At 41.6% G+C, this 20,125-nt stretch overlaps 1 non-coding gene across 1 annotated transcript; it reads left to right on the plus strand.

Annotated features, from left to right (window-relative positions):
• The first annotated feature begins 19,293 nt into the window (after nt 1-19,293).
• Nucleotides 19,294-19,412, plus strand: LOC145406535 (5S ribosomal RNA). The gene has a single exon (XR_013898558.1). It is a non-coding gene; the product is annotated as a 5S ribosomal RNA (ribosomal RNA).
• The last annotated feature ends 713 nt before the right edge of the window (nt 19,413-20,125 follow it).

The raw sequence follows: 20,125 nt of genomic DNA on the forward strand, positions 1-20,125 counted from the left end.
CATCATTATCAAGTTTCCTCTCTTCTATCCTTCCATCTATATCTTCATCTCACTAACACAGCATATGTCCTTCCATCTATGGTATAATATCAAGTTTCCTCTTATATCCTTCTATCTTCACTTCACTAACGCAGCATCTAACCTTCTATCTCCGCCACCATTATCGTTTCCTCTCTTCTATCCTTCCAACCACGTCTTCATCTCACCAACACAGCATCTGTCCTTCCATCTCTGCCATCATTATCAAGTTTCCTCTGTGGGTTGATCTATACTTGTTGTAGACCTCATAACCTCAAGCGCTGGGGCTACGAAACACTGTTTTGTTTTATTTTGGAAAAAAAAAAAAACACGCTCGTTTTCTCTTGTTACAGTCTTTCCACGGGAGTGTCCCCTACCTTTAAAAACACACGCCTCAGTCCGTCGTCATCTCTTAATATTCCCGGTGTCCCTTTTTGCTTTGATCCTGATTGAAGAAGAGGAATGAAACACGAACCGGTTGATGGATTATAAAGAAGGGAAGGAAGCGGATGGACTGAGGGTGAGGTGAGGGGAAAGAGTGAATGCTGTAGATACAGGAAGAAGAGAAAAATGCTTCATGGACGGCGTATATAAATGGATTAGAAGGCAAAAATGATGGAGGTAGAGGAAAAACAGTGAATGAGGGGCGAAAACTGATGAAAGGAACAGGGAGGTAAGAAAAACAGGTGGAGAAGGGAGGAGCGACACATGCAGGGAAGGTGAAGGAGGAAACTGATGGAGAGGGGAAGGAGTGTCACATGCAGGGGAGGGGAAGGAGGAAACAGATGGAGAGACGATAGGGAAACAGATGGAGAGACGGTGAGGAAACATGCTTCACTATGAATAAACAATAGCAGCGGTGATGGAGGCTTTCCCCATTAATACTGTGGCTTATCCCTCGGCCTCAAAGGGGAACTCACTTAACACTTTCTCCCCTTTGATTTATTTAATTATTCGTCTAGTACCTTCGAACGGCAGGATTTAGATAAAGTCATCATCATCTCCTTCATTACCAAGTCTCCCCTAACTGAATAAAATCGATGAAAGTAGCAAAAGTGAAATTAGTAAGAAGTCACTGGATTCAAGGGACTGACAATGCATTAGCTTTTTGTATTTCCTTCTCTATCTCTCCCATTCTTCGTTCTGTAAGATTATTTCCCTCCCATAATTCGAAGTTTCTGCGTTTACTGTAATTTCGTGTTTTCTAGGCTTATTTTCCTATTACTGTAATTTGGCATTTTCCGAGCAGGCTTTTATGACTCGTTTTCTATCACAGTTCAGCGTTTTCTAAGCTTATTTTTCTATTACTCTGCTCCTAGTATAAATCAGAATTTCTTAGCTTCCTTTAGTTCTATTATCTGGGCACTCTCTACGTCAATAATATGGATTTTTGAACGTTAAGTACTCTAGCATCTTAATTTGGAGTCTTCTTATATTATTTCCCCACTTCTCTTCGTTTTCTACTATACTTTTTCCCAAATATACCGTCTTCGGCCCGATGCACTGCTTTTCGTTTTAATCGGGCTACCGTCAGTCGATTTTATTCAACTTCGAAAGGACCTCTAGTAATGAAGATGTGTGTGTGTGTGTGTGTGTGTGTGTGTGTGTGTGTGTGTGTGTGTGTGTGTGTGTGTGTGTGTGTGTGTGTGTTTTAGGTGCATAAAACCGTCAGGAGATAGCAAGCAAATAGAAGCAATCGCAGTGAAATAGGAACGACAAACTCTTACTATTTTTTCAAACCATCCCTTTTCCTTAAAATTTCAGTGAGCAGTTTTCTTTATGCCTTGCGATCCTTCTCCTTTTTGCTGTCAGTTTCTACTCGTGGGATTATGGGGTAAATGGTGTTCGGGGGAAGAGAGAAAGGGAAAGGAAGGAGAGGAGGAAAGAAAGGAAGGGAAGGAGAAGAGGGAGGGTGTAAAGAGAGTGGGATGGAGGGAAGAGAAAGAGAAGGAGGAGGAGACAGGAAAGGAGGGAGGAGATAGAGAGAGAGAGAGAGAGAGAGAGAGAGAGAGAGAGAGAGAGAGAGAGAGAGAGAGAGAGAGAGAGAGAGAGAGAGAGAGGAATAGGTTGGATTGTTCTAAGCTGGGGAGACGGATGAGAGGAGGGGAAGAGGCGGCTTCTGCTTTACCATCCACTGTCCATTCCCATAAAAAAGATACCACAGTCATAATACCACCCTGCACCGACACCTTCGCAAGTAACAGTGGATCTGTTGCAGTTTGCTTTCTTTTGTACTCCTTGGAACCTCATGTTTACTCTCTCTCTCTCTCTCTCTCTCTCTCTCTCTCACACACACACACACACACACACACACACACAAGCACCCTCTCAAAAACACATGCACCCTCGCACGGCAGGATCAACACAACACAACACAGACGTAAATGACAACCGCGCCGCCATAACTCCAGCTCACAATGCGGCTCTGGCCTGTCCATGTCGTTTTCTCTCGAACGCACAATGCAAAGGACGAGTGTATTGTGTTACAGGTGGAAAATGTGTTATATAAGAGTGAATGCTGGGGAATGTAAAACCTTAGGAACGAAAAATGAAGTGTCAGGGAATTGAATGCTTAAAGGGGTGGCCTCAAAATCAACCCACGTTGAGCTTTTCTCTGCCATTTCGATGTCCTTATTCCCTCCAACTCACACATCCCATTCCACATACACCTCTCCATTTCATCCCACCATCTCGTCCTAAATCTCCCCCTCCAACGAACTCACATGCACTCTAGTCAGGCTCTCATTCCCTATCCTCTCAACGCGGCCAAACCATCTCAAAGCATGAGAAAGTGAATATTTGAAGTTCACCGTTTCTTTACAATGCCATTTTTTTTTTGTCATTGTTGTTGCCGTCGGACGACGGTAACAACAAGAGAGAGAGAGAGAGAGAGAGAGAGAGAGAGAGAGAGAGAGAGAAACATGAGATACTAAACCAGGGATAATGGAAGTGAATGCCCCAAATCAACCTCTTGTACAGTAAAATGACGCCTTTTATTCCACTGCTTTCTTGTTATCGTCGAAAGATTTTATTATTTAGCTTAATGGAACCTCTTGTGGAATAGTGAGTAACCCCTTCACTAATCCGACCTATTTGTTTAGTCTGATATTGCTTCCTCCAGACCATTTTCTTCGGGTAATAGATCTCACACAAACGAGGTGAAATAAGGCTCTATCTAACCCCTCCAAATAAAACTCTCCTGAACTTCATAAAATCGTCTAAAGACAGCAAAACTGAAACAAAAAATGGGTCGTAGGAATGAAATGAAAAAGCTTTGAAGTAGTCGAGTGATGTAATTTTAATAGAGATACCAAGATTAAGGCGAAAAATAAGTCTAGGGAGCAAATTTGGTATGAAGGAGGCTAGAGGATTTTTAGGTACAAATAAAAAAAAATAATACGGTACTAGAGTGAAATGGTAGAGAGTTCGTGAAGAGTGGATGAATTTTTTTTGTGCAGTGGAGGAATGGATGTGGATGTGAATAGTTTGCAAGGGGATTATGTGGTTGGCTGGCTTACACTCAATGCCTGGATGTCATTAGCGGCTTGTGTGTGTGTGTGTGTGTGTGTGTGTGTGTGTGTGTGTGTGTGTGTGTGTGTGTGTGTGTGTGTGTGTGTGTGTGTGTGTGTGTATTTTTTTGTTCTCCGCTGTAATCTCTTCCTCTTCCCCGTACTCTTTCTCGAATAAACTGACAAGAGTGGGCGTAGTTAAGAATCGTGCAAGGTGAGGATGGTATCTTCATATATGAATAAGGGTGGTTTACCGATGAATCCCATTAATCACTTGACTTTCTATCTCTGTGAAGTGTTTAACTATGAATATCCATTTTTTTTTTTGTCCTTTTTCTAGTTTTACATTACCAAACCGTACATTATTCAAAGTGTACCTAATCCTTCATTACTGTTGACAATACTTAGCACTTAGAATTTCCCAACAATTAACTTTATTATTTTTTTTTTTATGCGAGGAAGAAGGAACCAAAGGCCATCAGCCCGCAGTAACAGTTCCCTCCAAGAGAAAAACAAAATACAATAGAGAGCCAAATTCAAAATCCGATCATTTTGAGATGCCTGGACACACTGCGTTTGAAAGACTGGAGATCATAGGCAGCAGGAAATACAGACAGAGGGAGACAGTTCCAGAGCTGACCTGTTGCATAAATGAAAGACTGGGAGTAACGGTTAACTCTTGCATTAGAGAGTTGGACAGAAAAGGGATGAGAGTTTGCTGCCAGACGGGTGCTACGCGCCCGTCGTAGAGGTGGAGGAATGCAAGCAGACAGTTCAGAGGAGCAGTGACCATTAAAGTAGCGATAGAAAAGAGATAAAGATGCAACAGAGCGGCGAAGAGACAGAGGTTGAAGGGAGTCAGTAAGAGGAGGAGAGTTAATGAGACGAAAAGCCATTGACTCCACCCTATTGAGAAGAGCTGTATGTGGGGAGCCTCCCCACACATGAGAGTTGTACTCCACACAGGGGCGGATAAAACCCCTGTATAGAGTCAACAATTGTGCAGGGGTAAAGAAAGAGCGGAGTCGGCTTAGCACACCCAATCTCTTGGAAGCAGATTTTACAAGAGATGTAATATGATCTTTCCAAGATAAGTCCCGAGTAAATGAAACCCCAAGCTTAGGCTCAAACATATAACCAGATACCCCTAAACCATTCTGCTTGGCAAGGATATACCAACTCTTCCACCAATGCTTGTATCACCATCATATTTAGATATTTTACCCTTTCACCAATGTTATTTTTATACATTAAATCCAAAGCTGAGCCTTGTGACACTCCTCTTGTAACTTTCACCCAATTTGCTTCCATTCTATTCATTATAACTCTATGTTTGGTCCGGGAAGCCAGTTATCGATCTGCCTGGGCATATAACCACTGAAATCTTGTGTATCAGGTTTCTCGATGTGTGTGTGTGTGTGTGTGTGTGTGTGTGTGTGTGTGTGTGTGTGTGTGTGTGTGTGTGTGTGTGTGTGTGTGCCGATCTCTCTCTCTTTCTCTCTCTCTCTCTCTCTCACACACACACACACACACACACACACACACACACACTTCCCACACCTGCACAATTTCACGCACATTACCGACTGACACTTTCCTTCACCTCAATAATGCCACACGGACGAGACACGAACATTATAAAAAAACACCTCAAAATGCCACACATGAAATTAATATATACCCAAAAGGTCGAAGAAAGTCCATTTGCATATCCCTACCTGAAGAATAATACCACAAAGAAATTTAATGAAACCTGCATATCTATAGTAAACTTAAGGGCCAATGAGAAGGTGGAGTATTGAGGTGGTGAGGTGATGAATGCTGGAATGATGAGTGTTTGAGTGCTAAGTGCTTGTGTGATGTAATGAATGTCTGGGCGAGGAGTAAAAGAGTGCTTGAGTGATGAGTGATTGAATGATATGTGCTTCAGTGATAAGTGTTTGGGTTATAAGTGCTTATGTGACGTAATGAATGCCTGAGTGATGAGTGGCTGTGATAAGTGCTTCGGTGAAATGAAGTGTGTGGGTAATAGCAACACGAACGTGACGAGTGTTTGAGTGACTAGTGCTGGAGTGAGGCGTCGATGAGCGATGAGTGCATTAGTGATGAAAGATGAGTACTTTTGTGGCGAACCGACTATGTGAAGACAGTATGAGTCTTATTCTCTGCCTCCTCAATCAACCTAAAGTTCCAGGACGGTAGCCAGGATAAGGGAAAAAGAATATACATACATGCAGACGGACAGAAAGGCATAATGACATGATGGTGCATATAATGTGTATGTGTGTGTGTGTGTGTGTGTGTGTGTGTGTGTGTGTGTGTGTGAGAGAGAGAGAGAGAGAGAGAGAGAGAGAGAGAGAGATAATGTCCACGGGCTGATGGGGTTAACAAGGAGACGTCACGTAGAAAAGTTTCAAATCTACTCTCACCAACCTTAACCCTTTTAATCCAAGGATGTGTGTGTGTGTGTGTGTGTGTGTGTGTGTGTGTGTGTGTGTGTGTGTGTGTGTGTGTGTGTGTGTGTGTGTGTGTGTGTGTGTGTGTGTGTGTGTATTTCCTGCAACCTTCACACGATATTATTACTCAGCCTCGTGGGAAATCTCTGTCTGTGATCTGTAACTTTCACTCCCATGGCATCTTCCAATATAGTCTTCTTGCTGCCAACAGACGATTTTAGTAATCTCAAAATCCCACCTCGGGGTTAAGAATACGTCATGGTAAACACCCTTAACCCTCTCACTAAGACACCTTGTATTATTTATTTATTTATTTACTGCTGTCACAAAATGATTTACTTATCATCGACTGAAGGAGTTTAAAGAGCGTTTCTAATTCCAAAACGCGATGATGAGAATCCCGAAGCTAAACAAAATCTTGAGGATACGGGAGGGAGTATTGTGAGGATTATACAAGTAGGCAATGGAGCCGTATGGATATGTCGGTGCAACCACATAAAGGCGCCCCTCTCCAGACAATACCAATGGTAAAGTGTAAACGGGGTAACCTCTTAACTACGATGACGTATTTTATATCCTATTCTTTTTACCACTACATGATTCCATTCATCTTCACTCTTACAGAAGGAGAGACGGCTGATACTGCATGCATTAACTCCTTCACTACGAGGAAAATGGTGTTCTTAAAATGAATGCTAGCCTCACCTACGCAAAATAATAGCAATAATAATAATCTCTCTATATATAAAAGAGTCGCGTAGTTTATTTGCTTGTTTGTATACCTGTCCTTCAATCACGCCCAAATCAAGGGCCAGAGGCCCCCAGACCCATATATAATGCTGAATCAGGGTGACCCAAGGATTTTTTTTTTCTTTTTTTTTTTGGTGGGGGGGGGTCAAAATTCAGATCTGGGTCTTTTGAGGTCACCGGTAGAGTGTTCCCCCCCCTTTTTTTTTTTGCCCCGGGCAACGCCGGGTACCCCTGCAGTTATGGCATGGAGACTCACATTGCCTCCAGTTTGGACACAGGCTATGTGAGGCTGGCCTCCGTGGTCATTTGAGGTTATTGGTCAGAGGTCATTTGAGGTCACCGGTAATACACGCTCGAACGACTGGAGCCAGCAGCCAAATTTCTGGCATGGAGACTCACATGACCTCTAGTTCGGACAGAGGCTATGTGAGATTGACCTCAGAGGTTATCTGAGGTCACCAATCGGTGGTCATTTGAGGTCACCGATAACAGTAAACGTGCGCACAAATACTGTGCGTTAGTCTGTGAAAGCTGAAATAGAAAGAGCCTGGACCCCCTATAATCTCTTCAAAAGCATAAGAGGTACATGGTCTTTCTGGGGTAGAAAGAACAACTGAACTAGAACAAATAGGATTTGAGTGTTCGCCTTTTTGGCTCGGCAATGCAGATTACCCCTGCTAGTAATTGTAATAAAAGTCCTCGGATGAATGGATTAACCCTCTGACGGCCGTGGATTCCTATGATCAGAGTTAACTGCCTGACGTTAACTAGAATACATCAGGAGGATCTTAGTTATTAGTCAAAATGATCATCTTGACAGTTTTGGCCTTTAATTGTTGCAATGGCTTTCTCTGAGAGCGGGTTTGTCAGCTGGAGAGAAGGCAGAGTGATGCAGGTGGAGGAGAGAGTGAAGTAGAGACACCACCAGTTATGGGATTAAGGCATCTGCGATAAACTGATATAGATAAACAGATAGACAGATAGAAAAACGGACAGTTACAGACAGATAAACAGAGATAAATTGATGTTTTCCATGAGGTTAGTAAAACACTCAACAGAACGAGTGTAAACCTGGCTGTAAAATGACCACTGCGGGCCACGCGTACCGAAAAACTGACTGTCTCCTGTAATTACGTGCAGTCAGTTGGTGAAAATATTAACTCTTCCTCTTGTACGTCAGCTGGAGTAGGAAACAAGGCTTAACACTATGACAATAAATAAAATGGACGGATATCATGACAGACTAAGTGCCAGATGGTAAGACAAAGTGATGGAAAGATGGCATGACAGATGGGACGATTACGTGATAGATGGAAAGATGACATGACAGATGGAAATAATAAGTGAGAGATGAAACGCGGACATGACAGATGGAAAAACGGAATAAGGCGGAAAAATGGAGTGACAGATGGAAAGACGAAATGAGAGGTGAAGAGATGGCATGACAGATGGAAAATCGAATGACGCATGGAGACGAAATGACAGATGGTAAGATGGAATGACAGGTGGAGACGGAACGACAGATGGAGAGATGGAATGACAGATAGAAAGGAGAAATGACAAATGTAAAGATAAAATAACAAATAGATGAGATGGAATGGAAAAAGAAAAAAGATACAATGACTGATGGAAAGACGAAATAACAGATGGTTAGATGAAGTGACAGATGGTTAGATGAAGTGACAGATGGAATTATATGGCATGGAAAGGTGAAACAAGAGACGAAACACCAGAGTGAAAGAAACATTACAGACGGATGGACGGCTGACAAAGTAACTGTGGGAGAAAGTGAAGGATATATGAATGGATGAGTGCACGGGTGACCGGCCATATGAATAATGAATGCACACACGCGATTATATCAACGTCCTGTACATGCCTCTGTCCCTGATTGTTGGTGTAACCCATTCAGAGCGATGAGGTCCATTCTGTTTTGCTCTTGCTGCCATCAGACGTTATTCGGCTTAGGGAATAAATCTCTTATTGAAGGGATTGTAAATGAATTTCACCAGTAGATAATCTTGCAAATGTTTAAGACAGGATAACACACACACACACACACACACACACACACACACACACACACACACACACTCAACCCTCCATACGCACAAACCATATATTTCGGCCCCACCCACACACGGTCTTCTCTTCCCATCCTTCCCTCGTCCTCTCTCCTCCCCTTTCCAACCTATAGCCCTTCCCTTCTTTTTCCTTCACTCTGCCTTCCTGCCATCTCCTCCTCCATTCCCTACCTCTTCCCCATCCCATCCCATCGTTCTCTCCTTTCCTTCATTTCCCTTCTCATCCTTTCTTTGTATCATTTCCCCTCCCTCACTTTTCTCCACTGTCCTTCCTCATCACCTCCTTTCCCATTCCCTTCTCTTCTCCCTCTCCCTTCTTCTCCCATTTCATCCCCCTTTCCCCTGTCTCTGTCAAACAAATTAGACAATACCATCAAAACAGACTCTAACAAGATGACGCGACAAAAACCCTAGACACTGCACGACACTTTCTCTTAACATTCACCCCCCTTGATAACCAGGCAATAAAATGTGTGTAATTAGAAGGCTCGCTAGTATGGAAAAACATTAATTATCGCTCCTGCAGTCTGGTGGGGAGGGGGAGATGGGGAGGGGAGGGGGATACAGTAAAGTGGTGGGGAGGAAGTGAGAGGCTGAGGGATGTGGGGGTACGGGAAGGATGGTGGTACTGACCGAGGAAGGGAAAGTGGGGGAGGATGGGGTGGGGATGGGAGAGGAGTGGGGTGAGAGGGGAAGGATGAAAGACGGAGAGGATGGATGGATGAATGGGATGGACAAGGACGGGAAAGTGAAGGGAGTGGGGTGAAACGGAGGGGAGGATGAAGAATGGACTAAGACATGGAAGGGAGAAGGGGAGAGATGAGTGCAGAGGGATGGATGAGACAGGAGGAAGACAGGGCTTGAGGTAGAGGGAGACAGGAGACAAGGGGAAGGGGACGGCTGGGGTTGAGGAGTAAATAAACAGTAGAGACGTGGCAGAGAATGGGCAGTTGCAATGAAGAGAATAATAAAGGACGGGAGAAACAAAGGTCAATAAAATCAACTAAAGATATAAAATACGAACGGCAAATTACCATGCAGACGAAGGACAATGAACAAAAGAAGATGGTAAACGAAGAAAGACAATGCATGAAAAGAAACCGGAGAAAAAAAATATAATGTACAGAAAGATAACAGTGAAAGTGAGAAAAATGCACTAGATACAAAGATTTAAAAGGCACTGAGAAAGTGGAGAAAACTAAAGGAAAACAGTAAACAAAGATGACAGCCGTAAGAGAGTGAAAGAAAAATCAACATCACCACCATCACAACCACCACCACAATCAACATCATCCTAAACCTATTTCCTACTATTATAAAGTGGTGGGGAAGAGCTAGAAATAGGGAAAATGGGAAACACAAATGCGGGAAAACTATCTTGAGAGTACCAACCGAAACAGTGACATACCACAAGCCTGAGGTCCGTCTTCTCGTCAATTAAGGCAGCCTAACACCTCCTCCTTTGAGATTTATTTTTGGATATGACTGGTTAATATCCTTCAAGACGTTATTAGTGCAGAGTATGGCGGTACTGGAAGGGTTTATGTAACACAAAAGAGAACGGTAAGGCATAAAAACAAAATAAATCGCTTAGGAAAATGTTATAGGGAGCTTCCTCAACCAAAAATAATATCGGCCTGCGAGTCACAAGAGCAAACAATGAGCCGGCGTAAAGGATAATGCAAAGATCAAGAAATAAGAGACGTTGTGGTGTTTATAAAGAGGTAACATGGAAAAGGAAAAAAAAAAATATCAAAACTTCACAAAAAAAAAAAAAAAAAAAAAAAAAAAATATATATATATATATATATATATATATATATATATATATATATATATATATATATATATATATATATATATACCTAGAGAGAGAGAGAGAGAGAGAGAGAGAGAGAGAATTCTTAACATGAACAAAGTAAACACAACCTGAAAGAATGTGGGCAATACAAGCATACCGGTATGGAGAAGACTGAGTGGGGAGGAAGGGGAAGGGGAGAGATTGAGGGAGAAGAAGGAGCGAGAGGAAAGAGAAGAGGGGAGGGAGGGAGAGTGGGCATGAAGCAAGGGAGTTAGAGATAGACGGTGAGAGAAGAGCATGAAGGGCAGGGAAGGGCAAGGAGACAATACCTGAAGGGCAAGGAGGGAAAGGGAGGAATGGGAGACTAAAAAAAATTAAAGAATGAATGCAAGGAAAGACGCTAAAGAATAAAGAGGAAGGGAAAGAAGCGCGGACTGAAAGAAGGAAGGGAGGAAGGACGTGAGGGATATAAGATAGAAAGAAGGAAGGGAAGGAGGAGAAGGATGAAATGAGGAGAGTAGGGATGGAAGGAAGGAGGAAAAGAAACAAGAATGAGAAAGGGAAAGGAGAGAAGCAAGGGAAGACGATTGGAGAAAAGGAAGCGAAGAAGGAAGAAAGGGAAAAAGAATGAAAAGGAAAGGATAAAAGTAGGAAAGCACCAAAGAAGAGAAAGAAAAGAGGGAGAAAAAAAGGAAGACTGGAAGTAGGGATGAAAGCAGGAAGGGAAATAGGGAAAGAATATAATGAAGGTGAAGGAAAGGAGGGAGTGAAAATATGGAAGAAAGGACAGAAGAAAAGGAAGAAAGGAGGATGGGAGACAAGAAGAAAAGGGAGAGAAGGAGGGAAAGAAGAGGGGAAGGAGAGAAGGAAGGAAAGAAGAGGGAAACAAGAGGGGAGGGTAAAGAATGAAAGTAGGAAGGGAGAGAAGGAAAGGAAAGGACCGCCATTCCCGCCACGTCATCCTCATCAAACAGCCTTAGCATTAAAATGAGCCTCTCTCTCTCTCTCTCTCTCTCTCTCTCTTGCTAGGTGAGGGAAAGCTGTGTGTGTGTGTGTGTGTGTGTGTGTGTGTATGTGTGTGTGTGTGTGTGTGTGTGTGTGTTGTGTCCGGTTTTTGTGTGTTTACGTGTTTGCGTAGTGGGAAAGGTGTGGAGGAAAGACTAACTGAGAGGGACGGGACGGGACAGGACGGGAAGGAGAGGGACGGGACGGGAAGGGAAAGTAAATTCAGAAAGCAAGGATGGAAGAGAAATGAATGGGAAGTAACAGGAAATTAAAAGGGAAAGGAAAGTGAAAAAGAAAAGGTGGGCGAACCGTGGAGGGGGAAAAGAAGGATAAAGGAAACAGGGAAAACAAGGGGATAGGAAAAAGGGGAAGAGTAAAAAAAAAATAAATAATAAAAAAGGCAAAGAAGGAGGCGAAAGAGAGATGAAAATAGGACAGAAAGGGAGAGGGAAAACAAAGGAGAAATTAAGGTACTGGGAAAGGAAGAGGAAGATGGGGATGAGGGAAGAACATACTGACGATGAAAGGGGAGGATGCTGGATAGAGATGAGACGAGAGAAAGCTTGAAAGGGAAGGAAAACAATGAAGAAGGAAGCTGCGGGAGGTGAATGAGGAAAATGGAAGGAAAGGCAGAAAGGGAAACGAAAAATGAAACGGGAAAACGGATCCAGAATTTGACTGAGAATGAAAACTTGAACAACAGAAGGTTACAAAGCAAAAGTGGGAAGAAAAGAGAACTGGAAAAATAAACTTGTAAACAGAAGGGAAAAGGAGGAATGACAGGAAACTAGAAGGTGATGAAAAGCCGAAGAACGGAAGGTGAAGGAAGGAGAGAGGCGGGAATAGGAAGAAAGGATACTGGAAGAAAAAGGAAAAAGGACGTGAAATAAAGAATAGAGCTAAAGGTGAAGGAAAACGCAGGTAAGATAAAACTGTGAGCGAAAAGGAGTAATAAAATGAAACAGGAAACTGCACAGGGGAAAGCCGCCGGGAAAAAGAAATTCTGAGGGTAAGGGGCACGGGTGAAAGGAAACTAGAAAAAAAAAAAGGGGAATTGAAAAAGGAGAATAGAGGTGATGCTAAACCCCTTCCATTCGAGGACGTATATTTAATTTCAATCCTTCTACCTTCAGAGGAATTAATTCAGCTTAGGGAGAAGAATTAGCTTTCGAAGGGGTTAATAGAGACTGTTTTTAATTCCATCACTACAAATGATTTCTCCGGAGTAACCAAAACTGTCTGGAAGCAATGATAACAAAGATCGGATTCAAGGGGTTACGGGGGTAAGGAACAAGGACGACGACGACGACAATGAAAGGAACAAATCAGGAATATACTTAAAACAAATAATAACGCTAAAACAAAGAAAACTCTATCTATCTATCTCTATATACCTAGGCTGCTTCCCCCAAGGAAAGGGAGGTAGCCGAGACAGGACGACACACTCCCCATTTACTCATCCATTCAAACACATTCATTAGCATCTTAGCCCCAAAGGAGAGAACGGACAGATCCTCACCGCACCACACCGCACAAGGGTCAACTGCGCAATGCAAACAAAGAAAACACTAGCTGAAAACAAGGCAAGAAGTCAGGGCATTAACAATTTATTTATTATTTTCTTGCTACCACCAGATTTTATTCAGGCAAACACACACACACACACACACACACACACACACACACACACACACACACACACACACACACACACACACACACACACACACACACGATGCATTAAAGGGAATCCTGAAGGCTCTTCCTCCAGTTCGATAAGTCTGTTTAATTCCGAACAGAAATGTATGGAGACAACATGAGTACACCAAAGAAATTCAAATATTCTTGGAGTTAACGGTAATGGACATAAAACCAAAATCAGCCAGAGAGAAGAACGAGAGGTGGACAGGGAAAGGAAAGTGGAAGAGAGGGCAGAGGTTAAAGGGAAGACGGAGAGGGAGAGGAATATAAGGAAGAAGAATCCGGTGTTCAAGCTGATATACAGGCACGTAAATTCTCAGGTTGATTCTCAGGGCATAGGAAAGCGCACTGAGGGTGAGAATTGTTTACCTTCGCGATTAAGTTCTATTTTGTGGCTGTTAATCCCAGATTTCATTCCGATTTGAGATTTCTGAACTGCAGTGGAGAGATTTAGTCTTCATTAATCCCTCCTGTAAGAGCGCTCTGTCCCAAGCCGAATAAAACTAAGGAAGTGGCAAGAATAAAATAAGAGAGGTGGATAGGGAAAGTAAAGACAGTGCAAAGGTTACAAGGAAGATGGACAAGGAACGGAATATGAAGGATCTATAAACGTGGAAAATCTCAGGGCAAGGGAAAGTACAGTAAAATGTCTGAGGGAGAGAGGATGAGAGTTAAGGGAAGAAATATAATCACGAGGAGTCCATGTCGGCCAGGATGACTGCATAAATTAGTACATTCTGAGGGTATGGGAAAGTGCCTTGAAGATGAGCACTGTGACAAGGAATAAAGAAGTACGGGCAAGGAAGGAAAAGTATGGCATGGGAAAGAGAAATGGAATAAGAACAGAACATTAAAAGCAAGAACTGGTCAAGGTAAGAGGAGGAAGAGGGAGATATAGAGAGGATGGAGAGATAAAGCCGGAGTGATGTGAAAGATGGTGCCGTTACTAAGATGTGGAACAGACTACCTGCAGATTCTGTTCTTTCAACTGTGGCCACCTCTTACAACAATTATGTAACGACAAACGATTGCATTATGTTACACTTGCTACAATTATGTAACTACAAACAATATTTACCAATTTATGTAACAGTTGCATTAACAAGATGTAACTTTTATGTAACTTTAACTACAATTATGTAACTACAAACAATATGTACCATTTATGTAACAGTCGCATTAACAAGATGTAACTTTTATGTAACTTTAACTACAATTATAAGGCCAAGACACTTATGTAATAGTTGCATTAACAAAATGTAACTACAATTATAAGGCCAACACAATTATGCATTACCACAATATTTTGTAACAATTATGTATTACCACAATGTTAGTACAATATTATAAGTCATACAACTATAGCACAATTCTGTATTACCAGTATCATCATACAAGTTAGGTGAAATATTAGACATTACTAAAGTGATATCTCAATATGTAATGTATAACCTAGCAGTATTACCATTCCACAATTATATGCGTATGTCTGTTATACACACACATCTCACTAAATGTATACAACTTGTTTAAAATGTAATATTACTGGATAATTGCTATTTACTATGAATATTATATGTATACAATATTCATACAATTATGTTACTTTTACAATATTATGTATTTCACTTAATTAGCTTATAAGTTCATTATAATGTGTATATAATATGTATTAATATATTATGACTATTAACTGTCGATGGTACGCCATTTTCGCGTGACCGAGCAATATGTTAGGACTCCATATTATAATTACAAATCATAACAGATAGATAGATAGAGAGACAGATAGAAGCAGGGAGTCAGATGAAGAGAAGGTATTGTGTCTGCGAGAATCGAGCAATGCTAAACATGCTTACACACTCTTAACTCAAGGAATGCTTTATAGGCACACGACAGCGCCTAGTGACCATACACACACATACACACATACTCACACACAGGCTTCTAGAACTTTCCATCCACAGTGGACACACGTGACACAACCCCTGCTACACCAGAATTTAGGAAAGAGAGCTCAGAAGGAGACAGGCCATAGAACAGGCAGGTAGTAGGGAGAAGGGCTTAGCAACTTGAGAGAGAGAGAGAGAGAGAGAGAGAGGGAGCGACAGCGAGACAGAAGGAAGCTAGCCATAGAACAGACAGGTCGCAGGGAGAAGGGCTTAGCAACTTGAGAGAGAGACAGAGTAAGCGAGACAGAGAGATAGCTAGCGGGACTCTACTTTATACTTCGCTCTGTGTGAGAGACTTGTTAATATTTCCAAGACAAATAAAAATAGTCCCATACTATTCTTTACCTCTCCTGTCACTACATGACAAATGGGAAAGAAGATTATCTACTTACAAAGCTACTCAAGCATAACAACCGCTCGTCCACAACTCTAATATATATAACTTCTCTACAAGTAACTACAAAGTCTTTATGACAACAGGATGCATTGTCAGGTAACAAGACAGATTAAGAGAACAACAGATACAGGGGTAAGGAGAAACAAGTAGACAGATAATACAAAGTAAATTGGGTATTTAAATAACATAAGGCAGATAAGGGTCCTACTAGCCGCAGAGTGAAGTACAGAGCTCATGTATGGGGCTCACCACATACAACACTTCGAAACAAGATGGAAACGAAAGCTTTTCGTCTAATTAGTTCCTCTTCTTAACAGACTCCCTTCAGTGTATTTCTCTTCGTTGCAGTGTTGCATTTTTCCATCTCTTTCTTCTGTTATTACTTCCCTGGTTACTATTCTTCTAACCCTCTGCCTACATTCCCTCCCCATTACGACGGACTCGCAGCAACCGCCTAGCTGTACATTTTCACCTTTTTTATGTCCAACTCATGTGCAAGAGTTTTCCGGCACTCAAGTCTTTTATGTACTCGTATGGAACAGGTCAACTCTGGAACTGCCTTTCTCAATGTGTACTTCCAGTGCCTATGACCTCCAGCTTTTAAAATGCAATGTGCTTAGACATCTCGAAACGAAGCGAATTTGAATTTGGCTTTACTTCTTCAGTTGTCTTGAGAAGGGACAAGCTTGTAAGTTTTACCCTTGGATTCTTTCTTTTTTCTTACATAAACGAGGTATAGCTAGAGATGGAGAGAGAAAAACAGACAGAAAATAGAGATACACTGGGCAGTAGAGTAACAGATGGTAGCGGAGGTTGAAAACCGAGAGGGAGAGGACTGACGAGGACAGAAGATAAACAGAAAGCAGTTAAGGAGGTGCAGCTCAAGACGTGGCAAGAGGTGAAATGGAAAAGAAAAAAAAAAAAAACTAAGAACGAAGAGTGGGAAAATGAAAGTGTGTGTGAGAGAGTGCTATAAAGAAAGAAGACGAATGCGTAAACACGGGCAAGATGACAACAAACATATAATAAGACTTAAAAGGATGCAAAGAAAAAGCAGGAAACAGGATATACAAATGGACGAAGAAAATGAAGAATAATGGAAGGCAGTTTAAGAACCGCTTGATATGAAAAACAAAAAATGGTTAATAAGCATTCAAGAAATAAGGGAGAGGAAGATAATAAGAGACATTAAGTGGCTGTGAAAGTAAAGGCAAATACGCAAATAGACGCGGAAGAAAAAAAGTGGGAGGTGAAAAGGTGAAGTGGGAAAAAGTTAAGTGAAAAAGGGCACAGAGAAGAGAAAACTACGTATCTGTTTAAAAAAATCGATAAAAAGTATATGATTAAATAGTTAAGATTCAAAAAATGATAGGAAAAAGAAAAGATGATTAAAAGAGACAATGGAGAAAAATGAAAATAAATCATAATGGGACGAGAGCAGTGCGTGGAGGGAAGATTATGCATCAAAAAATAAAAAATAAAAAATAAAGACTGAGGTACACACGATTATATAAAAAGATGCTCTTCAGAACCCTTACAACTTCCAATTCATATTCTCTATCAGCAAAAAGACGACTTGTATATGCCTACTGTCTGGCCAGGGTCATTAACTTCTTGAGTGCGTTAAGCGTCTTCTGCAGCCCGAAGCCCTAAGGAGAACCGTTGAATCTCATGGAATATACTGTATTGTTTATGCCAAAGCTGAAGGAAAAATGAGAGAGAGAGAGAGAGAGAGAGAGAGAGAGAGAGAGAGTACCATATACACTAACCTAAGCCGTAACTCTCAGGCACCGTACATGTTTTTACTAATATGGATTACATCATACAAGTGATCTGTGTTCAGTGGATGACCTCCGTGTACTGTGCTTGCTGTGTGATGTACGTTAGAGCTATTATGTCCACTTTCATCATCCAAACAGCCTTGTAATTATCCGTTGTTGACCTAATGCCAGAGCAAAGACGCATCTCAGACAACACACTACGGCAAGTAATGTTGGTCTTGTTTCGGTGGTTAAGCAAGAAAAGGAAATGAAGAGCAGGAAATAACGATGTAAATATCAATTACAATTTAACTTTTCATTACAGTTCAAAACACGGAGATACTAAAGAACCGTTTCACTGTCACTGTTAACCCCTTCAATCCAATGACCTCCTTTCATCAGCCTTCCTCCAGACGATCTTATTTGGCTTTGGGTTCCCTTGAGGTAAAGGTATTAATGAAGGCAGTATCTAACATTTCCTGTAAAGAAAACTCGATCTAAGAAAAAGTCTGGAAATTGCAAGATATAATGAAAAGTGCGTCATCGGATTGAAGGGGCTAATGGTTCTTACAGGTGCCAATATCGAGCCTGAATCCACGAAAAAAAACTTACCAAGATTTGTTTTTGCTGGACAGAGACGAAAGGATAATTTATAACCTTCCTTTGAAAGTGAATGTATTGTAAGTTGTTCATGAATCTCTGACCCGCTCCCTTCTTACTTCGAGTTCCACCGGCAGTTTCCAAACCGCCATTAATAAGCTTCATTAACCCTCTCTTGGTCGACACAACTCTAGTATTTTATTTCAGCTACAGCCAAACAATTTCATGTTGCTGAGGGTGAGCATTAGGAGCCTAGCATTATTAACAGTATTGGATACAAGTTAGTGAGCCAGTACACACACACACACACACACACATATATATATATATATATATATATATATATATATATATATATATGTGTGTGTGTGTGTGTGTGTGTGTGTGTATCTATCTATCTATCTATCTATATGTATGTATGTATGTATGTATGTATGTATGTATCTATCTAACTATATACACAACTGACAGTACTGATTTCGATTAATGGTGTCAATACTGGTGGTCAAAGTGGTTAGCTCTGTTAATACAATGATGCCTTAGTTTATCTTGTTCACACACGATTTAACTGAATCTGCGACCCTAAATCAGACACACAAACTCACACACACACACACACACACACACACACACACACATCATCATCATCATCATCATCATCATCGAGCTGAAGGAGTTAGGCAGAGTGCGAAGGGACTGCGAAACGGTAGCGGTAACACTCAATCCCATTTTACCCCGTATGAGGCGCAGAGGCCCGAGGCTTTAAGGGTAGATGACAAGCCTACAGTACTTTCCCTGGTGGCATGACAAGACTGAAGTGCCTCCAGTCACCTCTTGGGAACTGAAGCTACGGGAGGCCTTAAAATCGATTAGAGCGTTCTATCCACTACACCATCAAGCGACCTAGTGTCAAACCGGTACTGTATGCTAATCAACGCGTTCTTGTAACCTGCTGAAAACGACACCTACAGTTGGGTTGCTAAGGTACTGACCATTTCTAACCAATATATACAACTTGTGTGGCTGAAAAACAACGCAATAATGTGTACGACTTATGGTGCATACAGGGTTACAAAACTAAGGGAACATGAGTTGATTCACTGACCACTTCATATTTTAAAAATGTCAGTGTGACACCACGACGTTTGTATATATTTCAACATACCACATAGGGGGGTGCAGAGAGCAGAATAGGTATCCGAACACGTTATGAGTCGACAAAAAATAAATAAAAAAAGAACATATTAAGAGTTGGCAAAAGCCAACGGCCATACCACGTTGAGTACACCGCTTCCCGTCCGATCAGCGAAGTTAAGCAACGTTGGGTCTGGTTAGTACTTGGATGGGTGACCGCCTGGGAACACCAGATGCTGTTGGCATCCCTACGTGTCAAGTGGGGTTGGTGGAGGATTAGTGCCCCTCCCTGTAAAACAATTAACTCTAAGCCGTTGGCCACCCCGTTTGGGATACATGGCGTCTGGCAATGAATGAAAAAAAAAAAAAAAAAATCGAACATTTTAAGCGTCTTACAATACGCCAGAACGAACGAAAACATCAAAATCGTCCTTTAAGTCTGTACATTGAAAAAATAAATGCTCAGAGTTGTACACACCATAACAACAAATTGCACACACTATTACAAGGTTACACACATAGGCACCTCGGGGCCTGACAGACCGTACCAACCATGCCGTGATGACACAAAAGCCACATTGTTCCCAGCTAATAATATTGTTTTACTGGGAGTATAAAAGGTTCCATTGAGATTACAGTACGAAGAATATAAGAGCCTACTTATTAACCATTCCTTATCTTAACGACAATTCGAGTGGCGGCAAAATGTTTACATACAAGACTTCCATTTCAACGTGGCACATAAAACGGAGATACAAGTGAAAGCACAGACTTTAACACAGCGCATCCGGACTTAACACTTGCAGAGAGTGACGGAGTTCTACATATACCAGTCTGTATTTTAACAACAACCTGAGTAACAGAAGGAAGTGTCCATGGTGATGTATACTTCAAAATGCCACATATATAGGTACAAAAGATTCTGACAGACTTTAACATCACGTGGAGACAGTGTTAA

Source organism: Coenobita brevimanus, chromosome 70 (genome assembly GCF_032717465.1).
Source record: "Coenobita brevimanus isolate Jiangsu-jjx chromosome 70, ASM3271746v2, whole genome shotgun sequence".
NCBI classification, from domain to species: Eukaryota; Metazoa; Arthropoda; class Malacostraca; order Decapoda; family Coenobitidae; genus Coenobita; species Coenobita brevimanus.